Genomic DNA, 17,620 nt, shown 5'->3' with positions numbered 1-17,620 from the left:
AGGTGAGAATTCTTTGTTCAGTTCTGAGCCCCATTTTTTAATGGGGTTATTTGATTTTCTGGAGTCCACCTTCTTGAGTTCTTTATATATATTGGATATTAGTCCCTTATCTGATTTAGGATAGGTAAAGATCCTTTCCCAATCTGTTGGTGGTATTTTGTCTTATTGATGGTGTCTTTTAAGGCCAGTGTTTTAAAAGGTTTATTTGTTCATGTAGATGAGTATTTTGTCTGCATATAAGAAGAGGCATGGGATAATATAGGATTAGTTGTAGGTAGTTGTGAGCCACTGTATAGGGTTCTGGGACTTGAACTCAAGACCTCTGTAAGAACTGAACCACCTCTGCTCAGTGCAGAGAATGAAGGCTGCTTTTCCTGTCTGTCTTCTGATTTCTTTTTTTTAATTAGGTATTTATTTCATTAACATTTCCAATGCTATCCCAAAAGCCCCCCACACACTCCCCCACCCACTCCCCCACTCCCCTACTCCCCCACTTCCACTTTTTGGTTCTGGCATTCCCCTGTACTGAGGCAGATAAAGTTTGCACGACCAATGGGCCTCTCTTTCCATTGATAGCCGACTAGGCCATCTTCTGATACATATGCACTCTTTAAAGCTATGTCTGATGCTATGTCCTACTTCAACCCAGTGCAGGCTGAGAAGGCTCCAAGCAAGTCACAGTTGTCTCCCAACTCCATGTTCACATGTATACACATCTTTCATCTATGCACAGATATACATGCACTCACCCATATACAAATAACACATTGTACATCATGTGTGTGCATGTAGACAATTATTATGTATCAGTATTTCAGTAAGGGTGAATAAAGTGAAGTACAAATATACAGGCACATGGAAATTTCATATAAGACTCGTTAAGTACTTAATACTTAATGAGTAGTAAAAACTGGAAACTTTAAACTCATTACTTTTATGGGTCCATAGAAATTATAGTTAGGAACCACAGTTAAAGGTACAATTAAATATTTAAAATATTCTTGATTATTTAGAGTAAAATAAAATATAATTTTAAAATGGCTTTAAAATGTCACTATCAGTAAAGATAATCTTTTGTGTAACATCAGCATCAAGGGAACATTTACGATCTAGAGTAAAAAGGAGGGACTAAGAGAATTCCTGTGGAAATATGAATTTATGATATACAATGAACTTAAAAACCATATACTTTTAGGCAGCAAAAATGTCAAAAGAATGAATAAGCATAATGCTACAAATTCTATTTAAATCATATGAAGAACTTGCTTTATTACTTGAAATATTAAAAACTTTTTAAAAATCTGAGATTGGAGATGGCTCAGTGATTAAGAGCATTGATTGCTCTTCTAGAGATCCTGAGTTGAATTCCTAGGAACCACATGGTGGCTCACAACCACCTGTAATGGGATCTGACACTCCCTTCTGGGGAGTCTGAAGACAGTGAGAGTGTACTCACATATATCAAATAAATATGGCCACAGGGAGCAGGACACAGGGGTGAGGGGAAAGGGCTGGGGGGTGGGGTGATAACATGCTGAGCAATCCATGAGAATCAAGACAGTAAGCATTTTCCCCCCACTGACCCCTGCTGCAGTGCCAGCCCTGGCTTTCCTCAGTGATGGAGTGTGACCTGGGAATTGAAAATTGAAATAAACCCTTAAAAAAAAAAGAACAATAAATATCTGTGTTTTAGAGGAAAAAAATTATTGGTACTGTACTAGCATGGCACGTTACACTAGTCTGTACTTCCAGATCCAGGGGATCCCATGACCTCATCTGACCTCTGTGAATACCAGGAATGCACACATGCAAACATGCCAGACCAAAACTAACACATATGAATAAAATAAACAAATTGTGTTTACATAAGAGAAAAATTACACTTTTTTTAAAATCTGGTGCCATATTTTTGCATACTTTTTAGAATCATGATTATTCGATTATCAGAACTAATTTGTATCAAAGGAGTAACTGTGGGATAGGCATTCAACACAAACTTCTGAACAGTAAGCATGACTGGGTCAAACATCCATAAAAAGACTGTTCTAGATGACATAATGAAGTCCACCCAGTACATTACCACATAGAAAAACACCAGCAGCAAGATGGTCTGGGTGGCTCTTTTCTCAGGGGAGGATCTCAAGTGGCTCTTGCTATGAAGATGCTTGCATTGCCTCTGATGTCTGAACAAGATAATCAACATGTATGTACTTGTGCTCAGCATGACTCCTACAAGAAACACATCTCTTAAGGTTGTCATGGTTAAAATCAGTCCCCTGATGATGTAGTTCATGGGGAAGAGTGAGCAGTATTTAGTCACCTTCAACTGGTTGGTCTCACTCACATTGGTATAAGCACCAGTATAGATGAGCCGGTTAATGCTGAATGACAAACTGAAAGTCCAAAAATAGAAGAAAGAATAGATCATGTATTTTTTTAGTTTATGTTTAAATTTTGCCAACAAAGAGGAATTGGGACTGATCGTCACAGCCTGGAACACACTCAGGAGGCAGGTGATGCAGATAGAGAGACCTCTCATCGCCCTGTTTAAGTAAGAAGTTGCCTTACATATGATGTCATTCTCAATGTTCAGTAAATCAAACATCTCTGTAGTAAAAATATCCCATCCAATGATGACCATGATTATGTGAATAAAGGTCAATTGACAGGAGATCAAGTCCATGGGCTTAGATCTGTGACATAGGATTATGATAGTGTAGAAAATAAGAAGGAATATATTGGCTAGGGTTCCAAGTCCAGCTTGGAAATAAAAGATATTATTTAATGAAAACATAATCAGAAAGTGTATTCATCTTAAGTACACAGAGGATGCATATTTCATATACCTGAAAAAAATTAGATACATCAAACGTGATTCTCTGATTGGTATATCTATATCATTATTGTTTTTTAGCTACTTATTCTTGACTACCCTGTCTCTAAATTTTGATGTTCCATACTAGACATTATTTCCTATATTTCTATATATCTCTTTATGTATCTCCTCTCTGTATAGAATGGTATAGAAAAGACATGCATTCCTAGTCACATCTATATAGAATGCACACTTTGTGTGCCTGTATTACACCTGAGCCTCATATCTTAGAAATCCAGTCCTATTGATTTAAATCATCTCATTTTATAGTTAACACCTAAAATTATAGTGATGAGCAACAACACTAATCACATTTTTGCAAATGTACAAAAATTATGCTGAGCTGGCAGAAAATCATAAAAGAAATAGAAAAGGTCACATCAGTCTCATGTTCCATAATTTTGCTATGCCCCATTTTGCAGCTATCCATGTCATGATTAATACTTCAGTCAGCTGAATATCTTTCTTGATTCATCTATTTTTATGTTCCTTTTTCCAAGAGATCTTATATCTCTTGGATCTGGAATTAAAGACAAAGGTACAGTTGAAAACCATTAGTGTACCTCCATTCCTATTAAATATTTAACCATTAGTTATCGTTATAAATGGACTTAAATGTCTCCCAGTTTAGTTCTCATCCCATTTAAACTTTTTGTGCGACTCCACTTCAGGTTTAAAGAACTAACTGCCAGCTCAACAAAGCACTAGATTAATTTTCTTTTGCAGGGTAAAGGGAGATAGATCATTAACAATATGATTCCTTATGGCTTTTCAGCCACCCCTGTTGTTATTTTACCTATCACTGCCTTTCTGCATTTGTCTCCCTCCCCGTTTTGTAAGGATCCCCATCCATTTTCCCATTCCCCTACCCCAGCAACTGTGTTGTGCTATGATCTGTTATCTTGCTCCAACTTTCTCCTGTATTTATGTCTCCCTCCTTCCCTAAGGATGCCCCTTTTACATTTCCCCTTCTCAGACCCCTGTATCCTACAATTCCTCTTTACCCTCTTCCCACATTTTTCTCTCTCCCCCCCTAAGATGCCCCTATTCTCCCATTTCCCTGTACCCTTCTATTGCTTGTTTCCTCTCCATTATTAACTATTGCCACACACCTATCCTGACAATGGTGCTGTTTTCTTTTCCTCATTTCCATAGTTTCTACAGGCTACATAATCTCATCTGAAGACATGGAGCTAGGAGCCTAGAGAGAGCACATGATGATAAGATAAACACAATTTTCCATACATTATGAGAAACATGAACTCAGCAAAGATAATCAGATAGTGATTCTGTTTCAGTTATTTTTGTAAAATATATTCCTTCTCAGGAAAATTATGTTCCTAGTGTTATTTTACATCATCATCACCCACACACTTTTTACAATTTATCTCAACAGTCTTACCTTTGGCACCAATGTTCGTTATTTGGCCTGGTTACCATGTCATTATTTTATCAAATTAATTAGGTACGGTAAAATCAGCTTGTGATAGAGAAATAGAAAACTACTATACTCAGATTCTTGTCTAAGAAATAATACATACAATTATACATTCAAGTTCACTATTATACTCCACATATACAATATAATGGGTGCATGTATGTATGGAAGTATTGCAGAAGTTAGTGATGAGGTCACTCTAAAACCCTACCAGAAGTATAAAGCCATATGTCATTCATTTTGTATTTACAAGATTGTTGCTTAATGTAGTAAAGGAAATCGATTAATTCTAGTTGCCAGAGCCAAATATCTGATTCTTCTACTGTCATTAATTTACTGTATCTGCACACTGATGTTCAGTTCTTTAAAAGCTCCAGGACAGGAGCTGAAGAGATAGCTCAGTTTAAGAGTACTTTTTACTCTTGCAGAGTGGTTGGGTTTGATTATTCCAGCAATGACCTGGTGGCTCATAACTATCTATAACTCTAGTTCTAGTTCTTCCATGCCTTCTGATCCAGGCATGGAAGTGGTGCACAGACATACATGCAGGAAACGTGTGTGTGTGTGTGTGTGTGTGTGTGTGTGTGTATGTGTGTGTATGTACATATATATGTACATATATATACATATACATATATGAATGACAAAAGCTCCAGGATACTATTTAATTCAAGTGTTGGTCTTTAAACTGTAAGAACTGTAGGCCAATTCCAACTTTGAAGTTGCAAATGGTCAAATAATATATGTATAATCCTTTATTATTAATTATTCATCTTTAATTTATATAATATGTGACATGAATTATAAGCCAAATAAAGTTCATAATGTAATAAGATGAAAGTGAGTAATCTGAAATTATTTTGTTTTATCCCAAAGTTATATGCTTCAACCTTTCTACTTCAAATCCACAGCTTTACAAATATTTATCACATACACAAAATGATGGATCTTCTAATTCATCAAGTGGCATCTTTGTCTGGGGCTCACTGCACCAGAAAAAGACCATAGTTACCATGCTATGCACTGAGTTGTTATCATATGCATGCACTAATAAATGTCATTTGTTATATTTGAAAAAAAATTGTAATGCTAGGGTCATTCTAGGTAGTCTGCACATTCTAGGAACACTCGTAACTGAGACCTACAAGTCCTCAAGCTCTGACTGTTCTTTGCACCTTTTTTCTCTGTGGATGCAGCTTTGACTGTGCAATATAGCCCAGGATGTTTTCAAATTTATGTTCCTTTAACTTCTGCTTCCTGAGTGCTGAAGCTACTGGTGTTCACATCAATCTGAGTTGTTTAATTTAAATTTTAAGTATTTAGCAGACATTTTATTTTTTGACACTCAAAGTTCCATAACTGAAGAATCACAAGATTTATACCAATATAATTCCAAACAGAAAGTCATAGAATAAAAGAAAACATCACAAATAGTGTTTGCAAAGTAATACAGTGATGAGAAGAGTTGGACCCACTGTGACACACTGGACACTCACTAACCTTGCAGTCTGTAGTAGTGTTCAGGTATGGGCTGCTCAGGCCAATGTGAAATCACTGCAGCTGATTCAGAGCAGACACTGGAAGTATATTTGTCACTGTTTCTGGCTTTCCCATTAGTATAGGTTGTAAAATTTAGTCGTAAGTAAGAAAACCCAAAATGTGCCCATCAACATTGGTAATAGTGGAGAAGCCATCACTATTAAATTGACCCAGACCAAAAGATTAAGCACCCTGAAAGCATCTGTCTGAAGAGACCTGAAACAGAAGAGACCATGAGCTACTTTTTCCAAACCTCTACATTCTTCCAAGAAAAACCATTTCACCTTCATTATATCAGTATTTGATTTTAGAATAATCTTGTTTGATCAATTTCTGGTGATCTTTGCCTATTGCTTTGTGGAGATTTAATAAGATAAGGAACATAAAAATATACTACATTAAAGTTTTCATTACCATTTTAAGATTTACCATATTTAGTAACAACCAAAAAGCTGTATGACTGCTCAGAGAGAACCTGAATTGAGTACGTGACTTTCAGGTGATGAGATAGATGGTGTTGGCTGATATACTGCCCACTGTCAGCAGCAAGAGTAAGTCTTCAGAACTCTCAGGAGATGAAGACCTCAGCCACCAAAGCTAGTTCCATGGAATCTTTGAAAAATATATAGACAGCATGAATAAATCCTGATCACATATTAATTAGGTATAAATTCATAGCTATTATCTGATCCCCTTAAATAACTTAAATGCATAAATTATTCTTTGGAAATTGGGTTTAGTGCAGGTGTACCTGAAGGCACAAGAATCTGACTAGAATAACACAGTCTCACAGTTACAAGCCAGTTCCCCTGAGAGGAAGCAGCAGCAATGAAAGTGTTGCTGCAGAGGACTGTTGGGAAGAGCTTCATCACAAGTTTCATACTGTGAGTTTGAGGAAGGTATGAAAATGCTCACTGGATAGTGTGTGTGTGTGTGTGTGTGTGTGTGTGTGTGTGTGTGTGTGTGTGTTTATGTGACATTATTGGACTACTGAGTATAAGAATAGAGGAATAGCATACTGTATGCCAGCAATGCTACGATGAATAACTGTTCATCAGTTGAGTGAAAAACTGAGTATATAAAATATTTTTGTTAAATAAAATGATCATTAAGCAAAAAAAGAGAGTGTGTTGTCTATTTTCTGGTGGACTTCATCAGATCTTGGGCCCTGCCTAGTGAACTAGTGGAGACTTTTTAATGTAAATTCTTCAAACAAACTGAAAATTCTGTAATACTTATTAGCACAAACTCGTATTTACATCAGTTGTTTTTTTGTGGTGTTGATACTCTTTGACCTGTGATTTAAGAAAGTCATTGGCATTATTTTGTTCCATTTATTGGCAATGATGTCATAAGTCTACATTATATGTTTTCTACTTTGATTTTGTTGTATTTTTCTGTCTGTGAGAGATAGGTTCTTACTTTCTAAGCAAAGTAAGAATGCTCTTGCCTTAGCTTTGAAAACTGGGATCATAGGAGTGTAACACCACACTTGCTTTCATTTATTATTTTATTCTCATATATAATACACTATACATTATATATTAGTAAATGACTACTCAAGGAAAATAAAAATGGACTTGTAATAACAGCAGCTAAACATGAATTTATGGGTATTTTTGTGTACGTGTATTTTATCATGCCATTGTAGTTTGTAACTATGAGAGAAAGAATTGGTGATTTTGAATTTAAATAATTTTATACTATTTGAGAACTGCAAATATTCTCTCATGGCTAGTGAAAAACTTACCCTATTTAATCAATATCAATGTTACAAGGTTTGATTTAGAAAACTTGAAATATTAAAACTAAATTTATTTTAATTAAGATATTCAGACTCTTACTGAAATCTGCAAGCTTACATTTATGGAAGAATAACTTTTTAAGGATTTAATAAACAACTAAGATGAGATTTCCAGATACTTTGGAAATACCCAGAAAAAATCTAAGAGAGACTGTCCTGTCTATACACACCATTCTGGTAGACCCCCATACTTTCCACAACAGTTCCCTTTGCCTGACATGTATATAATAATCTGAAACCATATTAGGTGAAATCTATGTTATTTATGAATCATTACACTGATTTTTTTTAACATTTTTGAAATTTTTATTTGGTGTTAACTCCACAAGAAAACAAAACAAAAAAAAAAATCAGTTACTCTGGTGTACATGAAATCAGAACAATACAACCACGGGAAAAAAAATCAGCCCAGGAGTGGAGCTGATACTTCAGTGCTATGGATGTGCAATGCACTTCATACCACTACACTGATATTTCTATAAGAATGTGTTCTCTTGCTTGCTTATGCTACAGAATGACTCAAAAGTAAAATTCTAAACAGAGTATTCTTTAAACTTTTATTCAAGAATCCTGTTCCTATTCTACCACCTACTTACAGCTCTCCCTATTAATGAAAGGAAAAAAGACACACTCACCAGCTGGGCCTTTGATGAACATCCTTACAGAATGAGGCCCTAAGAAGTAGTTATAAGGAAGAAATGGCATCAGCTCATCTCCCTCTAGACCCATAGTTATGGTGTCATCTGGAGAAGGCAGGTCTGACCTTGAGGTTGTTACACAGGGGCACCATCAAATGGAAAAGTGAACTTCCCTATTTCCAGGAGAACAGTAGAGTAGGAACAGCTGAGCTCTGTGTTTCCCATGTGTGAGCTATTCTCTCCAGGCCATATCTGTCTGTGTGGATTAACTGATCCCAGTCCTTGTGAACACAGCAATAATAACATTTCCTTTAACAGAAGTACAAAGACATTTCAGATTCCCCGAGGTGTCCTTCCTGCTTACAAAACATTCCCAGTAGCCTCCATACTTCAGGGTGTCACCTGGAAATTAATAACACTGATGCTAAAATTACAAAACCATCACCCCCTCCAAACACACTTAGGAAAAGTAATCTTTCTTACAGAGAACACAGTGGTGAGGTAAAGGAACTGTATCCTCAGTAGAAATGGACTGTGGGGCTGGGATGTAGGTCAGTCAGTTGAGTGCATGCCCATGTATGCAAAAATGATGATATCAGGTTTTGAAACCCAGCACCGCATAACAGTAACTAATGCATGTATTACCACACATAGTAATGTACACATATGTAATTACTACACTCAGGAAGTAGTCGTGGGAGGATAAGATATTCAAGACTGTCCTTTGCTACATGGCCAGTTTGAGGCTTCTGGGAGATCATGCTGCATTTCTCCACCAGGAGGAATAGAAAACTTCCCTCCTCCACAGTATAGACATAAGCCTCCAGGCTCCTGTTATGCACTGTTCTTCCATGCTTACTCCTTAGTGAACTCTGGTGATTGTATTAACAGGATACTTTATATCACATATGCAGAAAAAGAAGGAAATGACAAATGTCTCTTGGTGTTGACACATAACTGTCGGTAACTCCTTTTTTATACTTTATAATAAGGTTACTTCACCTCTCATTATGACTGCCACCTCAGTTATTCTCTTAATTCAAATTCATCCCATGTTTCAATGGTGACATTTAGGCAGACAAGATTGACCAATGAGTCAAAAGCATCCTTCACCAAGTTTCATCACAGCATTCAATCCCAAGGACCCACATAGTAAAAGGAGAGAACATCCACAAGAGGTCACTAACCTGCCCATTTACAATGTGGCATGAGAGTGCACACCCAATTAAAAAAAAAAAAAACAGGAAAAAAGTGACTTTTATATTGTAAAATACAGGTCTTTGAAAAGAGTAGCAGCTCAGAATAAAGTGGAGAGATGCTGAGGAAAAAGAAATACATAATTAACATTGTGACAGAAATTTATGATTGTTTTTATTTAAATGTTTATCTTTTCAAGAAATATCATGAGGACCTCCACTCAATGGCATTGATCTTCAATAAGAGGAAAACTGCCTTAAATTATGCAAAGACATATCCATACAAATTCAAAAAGTACACAGAACACAAAATGATCAAAACTGGAAAAGAAAATCTCAGTTCTATCTCATAGTCAAGCACTATGTATACATGATATTCTGAACAAAGAAAGTGTATTGAATGTTGCAAGAGAAAAACTACAAATCATGAATAAAAGAAAACCCACAAAAAGAACAGCTAATTTCTCAGTGGGACTGTTCATAGCCAGAAGAACCACAGAAATACATTCCAAGTCCTAAAGGACTGTGACAGCCAACCTGAGGTAATATATCCAACAAAACTAGTGAGATGACTGAAGAAGATGGAACACTTTCCTATAATATAAACAGCGTCTAAAATTTTTATGTTCAATAAGCCAAATCTAAAGAAGATACAGAAAGCATTGTTTTGGGCTGAGTAGAGAAATGAGCATATCAGAGAGACTGTAGAAAGAATACACACCATAATTATTAAAGCACAAAGTACTGCTGAGAACAAAATAACACCAAAAATCAACAGTTACCTTCAGAGCTAACACACACATTTCAGTAATAATTTAAACACGAATGGCCTCAATTCTCTACTCAAAAGACACAGACTGAACAAACAGATTAAGAAATAAATTCCATCTCTCTGCTCCAAAGAAGAAATGCAACTTAAAGACAGTCACCACCTTAGAGTAAAAGGATTAACAAAAGTATTCCAATCAAATGGATCCAGGTAGCAGCAGGTGTTACTATCCAAACATCTGACAAAGTAGATTTCAAAGTAAAACTAATAAGAAAAGATAAAGATGGGCATTTCATTCTAATTAAAGGAACAGTTAAGCAAGAAGACTTTACCATTCTAAATATATATGCAGCAAACTCAGAGGCATCCAATTTCATTAAAGAAAAGAAAGAAAAAAGAAAGAAAGGGAAAGGAGAGTAAAAGGAGGAGAGGAGAGGAGAGGAGAGGAGAGGAGAGGAGAGGAGAGGAGAGGAGAGGAGAGGAGAGGAGAGGAGAGGAGAGGAGAGGAGAGGAGAGGAGAGGAGAGGAGAGGAGAGGAGAGGAGAGGAGAGGAGAGGAGAGGAGAGGAGAGGAGAGGAGAGGAGAGGAGAGGAGAGGAGAGGAGAGAAGAAAACACCTACTACTGAATTAAAAGGCTCAGATTAAAATCAAACATTAACAGAATGTGATTTCAATACCCAAATCCCCCCTAAAAAATAGGTCATTGGGACAAAAATAAACAGAAAAACATAAGAATTAATTGACATCATACATCAAGTCATCTTAACAGGCACCTACCAAATATTCCATCCAAACACTAAAGAATATACATTTTACTCCACATCACATACTTCTCTAAATAGATATTATCCTGAAATTCAAAATAAATCATGACAAATTCAAAAGATTTGAAATCATTGTTTGGATTCTATTTGACCACAATGAAATAAAACTTAAAATTGACAGCTAACAAATCTCTAGTAAATACACATCTACAGAGATAGAACAACTCATTACAGAATGATGACTGGATCAAAGAAGAAATCAATAAAAAATAAAACTTTCTAAAACTAAATAAAAATGAAAAGCAAACAAGGAACTCTGGGATACATTGAAAGCAGTCCTGTGAGAGGCATTGATAGCTCTAAGAGCCTACTAAAATTTCAGAAACAGTACAAATAAATTACTTAATGATGCAACACAAAAAAGTGGGGAAACGCACAACAAAACCATTTGACATGAAAAGTAATGAAAATTAAAAGCAGAAATCAACACAACAGAAACAAAGAAAAAAAATCAACAATATAAGAAGCAATTCTTTAGAATTAAACCAAAATGGAGAGAACCTTGGCCCAAGTAATCAAAAGAAAGAAAGAGGGACCCAAACAAACAGACTGAGAGATTAACATGGAAACAACAAAACAGAGATCAAAGAACTTCATAATATTATAAAAGGATATTTTCAAAACCTGTACTCCAGCCATCTTGGTTCCAGGACTCCAACGAAAGTAGTCTGCACAGGTGAGAGTGTCCACTACAGAAGCTAACAGCTTCTGTGACCTGCCAAAGCAACACAGCCTCTGGGAAAGGTCCTGTTTTGGGCCTTCATCTTCGGCCAGGAGGGAGGTCTGAATGCCAGATATCTGTGCACCTTCCCTGTAAGAGGAGAGGTTGCCTGCAGAGAGTGCTCTGACCACTGAAACCCAGAGAGAGAGCTAGTCTCCCAGATCTGCTGATAGAGGGTAACAGAATCAGCAGAGGAACAATCTCTAAACAGAGACAACTGTAACAACTAATTCCAGAGATTACAAGATGGCGAAAGGTAAACATAAGAATCTTACTAACAGAAACCAAGACCACTCACGATCATCAGAACCCAGCACTCCTACTTCGCCCAGTCCAGGGCACCCCAACACACCCGAAAAGCTAGACCCAGACTTAAAGGCATATCTCATGATGATGGTAGAGGACGTCAAGAAGGACTTTAATAACTCACTTAAAGAAATACAGGAAAACACTGCTAAACAGATAGAAGACATTGAAGAGGAAGCACAAAAATCCCTTAAAGAATTACAGGAAAACACAACCTGAAGGAGCTGAAGGGGTCTGTAACCCGATAGGTGGAACAACAATATGAACTAACCAGTATCCCTCCCGCCCCCGGAGCTCGTGTCTCTAACTGCATATGTAGCAGAAGATGGCCTAGTTGGCCATCATTGGGAAGAGAGGCCCCTTGGTCTTTCAAACTTTATATGCCCCAGTGCAGGGGAATGCCAGGGCCAAGAAGTGGGAGTGGGTGGGTAGGGGAGTATGGGGGGGGGTATGGGAGACTTTTGGTATAGCATTTGAAATGTAAATGAAGAAAATACCTAATTTTTTAAAAACTGAGGAAAAAAAGTCTCTTAACTGTGAGATCCATTAAACATTTTCTTCCTTCAAGAGGAAAAAATATCAGGGCAAAGTCACAATCAAAAGCAAAAATCAATATCCAACTGTCCAATGTCTGAGATCCAACTCACAATCTTCTGAGCTCCTCCAAGGGCTTGGATCACTTCTCCAGCCCTGTCCTTTGTAGCACACAGCTTTTCCTCTAGGCTCCAGATGCCTGTAGTCCACTGCTGCTGCTCTTGGTGGTCATCTCATGGTACTGGCATCTCCAAAACACTACATGACCCCTTCAATCCTGGGCCATCAATTGCAACTGAGGCTGCACCTTCACCAATGGCCTTCCATGGCCTCTCACAGTGCCAAGCCTCAGTTGCTCTGCATGACCCCTTCACGCCTTCAAAACCAGTACCACCTGGGTTACCCTTACACATTACCAAGTCCCGCTGCAGCAGGAGTACAACCTTGGCTATCTCTGGAAAACAGCCTCTTTGTGCTTTCAGAAAACACTTCCCAGAAGATGTCATCACTTCAACGATGCTGGTCTCTTCTTAATCACTGCTAATTTCTTAGGTCCAGCTAACTAGCATCAATAGTCCCAGTAATGCATAGATTTTGCTTTAGTAGTTCTGTTATCTTGTTAATCACAGCTGATCCTTCAGCCCCAGCTAACCAGAACCACAGAATACTCAAACTCCAAAATAGCAATGGCCCTGAAAAGAGTCTTTAATTTTCCCTCTGAAATTTCACAAGCCAGGCCTCCATCTTCTGCACTGTTCTCAACATTATCTTCCAAGCTCCTACACAACATCTGACAGAGCTCTTAACACCAAAGGGATCTTCTATCCCAAAGTTCCAAAGTCCTTCCACGGCCCTCCCCAAAACATGGTCAGGTTGTCACAGGAATACCCGATTATGCTGGTACCAATTTGTCTTAGTCAGGGTTTCTATTCCTGCACAAACATCATGACCAAGAAGCAGTTGGGGAGAAAAGGGTTTATTCAGCTTACATTTCTACACTGCTGTTCATCACTGAAAGAAGTCATGACTGGAACTCAAACATGTCAGGGAGCAGGAGCTGATGCAGAGGCCATGGAGGGATGTTCTTTACTGGTTTGCTCAGCCTGCTCTCTTATAGAACCAAGATTACCAGCGCAGAGATGGTCCCACCCACAAGGGGCCTTTCCCCTTTGATCACTAATTGAGAAAATGACTTACAGTTGGATCTCATGGAGGCATTTCCTCAACTGAAGCTCCTTTTTCTTTGATAACTCCAGCTGTGTCAAGTTGACACAAAACTAGCCAGTACACCCCTGAAATAGGTTATTTTATTGTTGAGAATAGTTTTCGCTAACATGGGGTTTTTTGTTATTCCACATGAATTTAGAAATTGCTCTTTGTAACTCTATGAAAAATTGATTTGGAATTTTGATGGGGATTGCATGGAATCTGTTGATTGCTTTCAGCAAGATGGTCATTGTTTTCCTCTATTAATCCTACCAAATCTTAGCATGAGAGATCCTTCCATCTTCTAGGACCTTCTTCAATTTCTTTCTTCAGAGACTTGAAGTTATTTTCATACAGATTTTTCACTTGCTTAGTTAGATTCAAACCAAGGTATTTTATGTTATTTGTGACTATAGTGAAAGGTGTTGTTTCCCTAATCTCTTTCTGATCCTGTATATCCTTTGAGTATAGGAAGGCCACTGATTTGTTTGAGTTAATTTTATATCCAGCCACTTTGCTGAAATTGTTTATCAGATTTTGGAGCTCTCTGGTGAAAATTTTGGATCACTTATGTATACTCTCATATCATCTGCATAGTGATATTTTGACATCTTCCTTTCCAATTTGTATCCTTTTGACCTCCTGTTGTTGTCTAATTGCTCTGGCAAAGACTTCAAGTACTATATTGAATAGGTAGGGAGAGAGTGGACAGCCTTGTCTGTCCCTGATTTTATTGGTATTGCTTCAAGTTTCTCTCCATTTAGTTTGATGTTGGCTACTGGATTGCTGTAGATTATTTTTACTATATTTAGATATGAGTCTTGAATTCCCGATCTTTCCAAGACTTTTATCATGAACGGGTGTTATATTTTGTCAAATGCTTTCTCAGCATCTAATGAGATGATCATGTGCTTTTTTCTTTGAGGTTGCTTATTTAATAGATTACATTGATGGATTTCCATATATTGAACCATGCTTGCATCCTTGGGATGAAGCCTACTTGATCATGGATGATTGCTTTGATGTGTTCTTGGATTCAGTTCTCTAGAATTTTATTGGGTATTTTTGCATCAATATTCATAAGGGAATTTAGTCTGAAGTTCTCTATCTTTGTTGGATCTTTGTGTAGTTTAGGTCTCAGAATAATTGTGGCTTCATAGAATGAATTAGGTGGTGTTCCTTCTGTTTCTATTTTGTGGAATAACTTGGAGAGTATTGATATTAGGTCTTCTTTGAAGGTCTGATAGAACTCTGCACTAAACCCATCAGGTCTTGGGCTTTTTGTGGTTGGGAGACTATTAATGACTGCTTCTATTACTTTAGGGGTTATGTGACTGTTTAGATCATTTATCTGATCCTGATTTAATTTTGGCACCTGGTATCTGCTAGAAAATTGTTCATTTTATTCAGATATTCCAAGTTTGTTGAGTACAGGCTTTTGTAGTAGGATCTGATGATTTTTTTGGATTTCCTCAGATTCTTTTGCTATGTCTCCCTTTTTATTTCTGATTTTGCTAATTTGGAAACTCTAAAAAGTCTTTAATTTCTTTCTTTATTTCTTCCCTGACTAAGTTACCATTGAGTAGAGTGTTGTCCAGCTTCCATGTGTATGTGGGCCTTCTATTGTTTATGTTGTTAATGAAAAGCAGCCTTAGTCCATGGTGTTCTGATAAGATGCATGGGATTATTTCACCCTTCTTGTATCTGTTGAGACTTGTTTTGTGGCAGATTATATGGACAGTTTTGAAGAAGATACCCTAAGTTGCTGAGAAGAAGGTATATTCTTTTGTTTTAGGATTAAAAAGTTCTATAGATATCTGTTCAATCCATTTGTTTCATAACTTCTGTTAGTTTCACTGTGTCCCTGTTTAGTTTTTCTGTTTCCACAATCTGTCCATTGATGAAAGTGCTTTGTTGAAGTCTCCCACTATTAATGTGTGAGGTGCAATGTGTGCTTTGAGCTTTACTAAAGTTTCTTTAATGAATGTGGGTGTCCTTGAATTGGAAAATAGATGTTCACAATTGAGAGTTCATCTTGGTAGTTTTTACCTTTAATGAGTATAAAGTGTCCCTCCTTATCTTCTTTGATAACTTTAGATTCAAAGTTGATTTTATTCAATATCACAATGGCGACTCCAGCTTGTTTCTTAGGACCATTTGCTTGAAAAGTCATTTTCCAGCCTTTTACTCTGAGGTAATGTCTCTTTTTTTCACTGAGTTATGTTTTTTTTTTGTTTTTGTTTTTGTTTTTTTATGCAGCAAAATGCTGGGTCTTGATTATGTATCCAGTCTATTAATCTATGTCTTTTTATTGGATAATTGAGTCCATTGATATTAAGAGATATTAAGGAAAAGTGATTGTTGTTTCCTGTTATTTTTGTTGTTAGAGGTGGAATTATGTTTATGTGGCTATCTTCTTTTTGTTTTGTTTCTTGCTATTTTTAGGGTGTAGTTTCCCTCCTTGTGTTGCAGTTTTCCATTTATCATTCTTTAAAGGGCTGGACTTATGGAAAGATATTGTGTATATTTGTTTTTGTCATGGAATTCCTTGGTTCTTCCATCTATGGTAATTGAGAGTTTTGCTGGGTATACTAGCCTGGGATGGCATTTGGGGACTGTATGACATCTTCCTAGAATCTTCCTGGCTTTCATAGATACTGGCAAGAAGTCTGGTGTAATCCAGATAGGTCTGCCTTTATATATTACTTGACCTTTTCCCCTTACTGCTTTTAATATTCTTTCTTTATTTTGTGCATTTGGTGTTTTTATTACCATGTGACTAGAGTAATTTCTTTTCTGGTCCAGTATATTTGGCTTTCTGTAGGCTTCTTGTATGTTCATGGGTATCTCTTCCTTTAAGGTAGTTTCTTTTATAAAGTTTTCTTTTATAATTTTGTTGAAGATATTTACTGGCTCTTTAAGTTGGGAATCACTCTCTTCTATACCTATTGTCAGTAGGTTTGGTCTTCTCATTGGGTCCTGGATTTCCTGGACCCATGCACAGAGGGCTGCAGAACAGCCCCAGTTCCCAGATGCAGATGGAGGAAGGAAGGACTCTTTTCCTGCTGGTCCACCGCTTCTGCGGCCTGTGAGCTCCTGACTGCTCCAACCTTAGACAGTCACTGGAGAAAAAAATCTCTACTACATTTTCAAAGAGTTAATACTAATAATCTCTAATTATTCCATAAAATAGAGACAAAAAGAACATTGCTTAATTTTGTGAGGCTATAGTTACCCTTATAACTGAACCTGATATAAAGACCCAGTAATGGTGCACACCTTTAATCCCAGCACTCAGGAGGCAGAGGCAGACAAATTACTGAGTTCAAGGCCAGCCTGGTCTACAAAGTGAGTTCCAGGACAGCCAGGGCTATACAGAGAAACCCTGTCTCGAAAAACCAAACCAAAATAAATAAATAAATAAAACAAAACAAAAACCAATAAAGAAAAGGATTGCAGACCAATTTCCTCTATGAATATAGATGTAAAATTACTCAATAAAATACTTGCAAACTGAATCCAAGAGCACATTAAAAAGATTATCCATCAAGATCAAGTAGGCTTCACACTAGATATGTAGGAATTGATCAACACTTGTAAATTCATAAATGGAACCCACCATATAAACAAACTGAAAGACAAAAAACACATGATAATCTCATTAGATGCAGAAAAACCCTTTGACAAAATCCAACACTCCCTCATGATAAAGGTATCTGAGAGATTAAGGATACAAACAATATACCTCAACATAAGTAAGGCATTTTACA

General features: G+C 37.0%; 1 pseudogene across 1 annotated transcript; it reads right to left on the bottom strand.

Moving 5' to 3' along the window:
• Positions 1 to 1,617: 1,617 nt before the first annotated feature.
• Positions 1,618 to 8,305, bottom strand: LOC110297025 (vomeronasal type-1 receptor 48-like; annotated as a pseudogene). Its single transcript, XR_015047513.1, has 3 exons — positions 8,292 to 8,305; positions 5,814 to 6,068; positions 1,618 to 2,846 (listed from the first exon to the last, which is right to left on the bottom strand). The product of XR_015047513.1 is annotated as a vomeronasal type-1 receptor 48-like (transcript).
• Positions 8,306 to 17,620: the final 9,315 nt, after the last annotated feature.

This window comes from Mus caroli, unplaced genomic scaffold (genome assembly GCF_978045245.1).
Source record: "Mus caroli unplaced genomic scaffold, Mus_caroli_1 scaffold_7, whole genome shotgun sequence".
In the NCBI taxonomy this organism is placed as follows: domain Eukaryota; kingdom Metazoa; phylum Chordata; class Mammalia; order Rodentia; family Muridae; genus Mus; species Mus caroli.
The sequence above is the reverse complement of the archived record's forward strand: the minus strand, read 5'-3'. Positions and strand labels throughout refer to the sequence as shown.